Consider the following 1,368-nt stretch of genomic DNA (forward strand, 5'->3'; position numbering starts at 1 on the left):
CTCTTTTACAAAGTCTTGATTTTGTTTTGGGGGATGTACTAGAACAGGCTCTCATACTAGGTTGTTCGAAAAACACATTATTTTTCACATATTTTACATTATTACAACTTCTCCCCAGTCTGGCATGAAAGGCTCGAATAGTTCCTGTATCAAATTAAGGCCCGCCCTCTGAAATACGAAATGTGCTGTGATTGGTTAGCTGGGCCAGCGTGTGTTGGGATTGGCTCCACTCGGCGCCTGGTCAGGAAATGTCATACCCCTTACCATAGCCACCTGCGAGCTTCAGTGTAAATATTGCATCAATATCAAATCATTTTGAGCGCGATTTAAACCCGGATGATTGTAACCACTCTAAGTTCGTCTGCCTTGGGAAAGCTAGCGTGTCTCCAACATAGTGATAAAACTCGTTGCCTTCTCTAGTGCAGCTCAACCAGGTCTCATCCCATTCGTCGATATTTGTGATATCACAAATCCCGGAAAATATGCGTTGTAGTCCAAACGAGTCGTTCGTTGTAATTTTTGAAAAGTGATTTCTGTTAAATAAAATATCTCCTTTTGAAGTGGACTTTGAGCTTTGTAACTTTGCAGATATTTTTTATGCTCAAACAGCAACATTACAGACTAATTAAAGTTTAAAAAGTGAAAAAGCATAATAGGACTCCTTTAAAAACGCTTAGGATATTCCTGAATGAAGTTAAAAAAGTCTCAACAACGTTGCTTCCATAACTGGCCATTAAACTCATGTTTATGACAGAAACATTCCCATATTTAAATGTTCATACACAAAAAGTTCATTTCTCTGTTTCCACAAAAAAATTAAATTTAGCATCACAACTGTTTTTAAATTGAAAATAATAATAATAATGATTTGAGCACCAAATCATCAGCATATTAGAATGATTTCTGAAGGATCACGTGAAACTGATGACTGGAGTAATGATGCTGAAAATTTGGTTTTGCTGTCACGGGAATAAAATATATTTTAAATATATTCAAATAGAAAACAGACATTTAAATTTTTGATATTTTTATTTAATTTTTACACTATATTTGTGTATGTATTTATGTATAATTTTGTTGAAAAAAAAATACCAATGCCATCATTTTGCCATTATGCCTTAAATAATATAAAATATAAATACAGGTTAGAATGTATGTTATGTTAAATGGTCAGAATGTATAAGATTCTAAAAGAGACTTCAGTTTTAATTCTGTTCCCGATTTTAGGGAAACTGAATATAAATAGAGCTGATGTCACTCTCTGTGATGGCGAGGAATGATGGAGACGAGGAATAAACGAAACCGTCTTTAATCCATGGAACACAGGGTACATAAACACTGGAGACAGCAGGAAACACATCAACGTAA

General features: G+C 34.5%; 1 protein-coding gene across 1 annotated transcript in view; it reads left to right on the top strand.

Moving 5' to 3' along the window:
• rgn (regucalcin) overlaps nucleotides 1–1,368 on the top strand; it is a 9,014-nt gene that overhangs the window by 5,899 nt on the left and 1,747 nt on the right. The window lies entirely within an intron of this gene.

The sequence above is a fragment of the Sinocyclocheilus anshuiensis genome, unplaced genomic scaffold, assembly GCF_001515605.1.
Source record: "Sinocyclocheilus anshuiensis isolate Anshui unplaced genomic scaffold, SAMN03320099.WGS_v1.1 scaffold472, whole genome shotgun sequence".
NCBI classification, from domain to species: Eukaryota; Metazoa; Chordata; class Actinopteri; order Cypriniformes; family Cyprinidae; genus Sinocyclocheilus; species Sinocyclocheilus anshuiensis.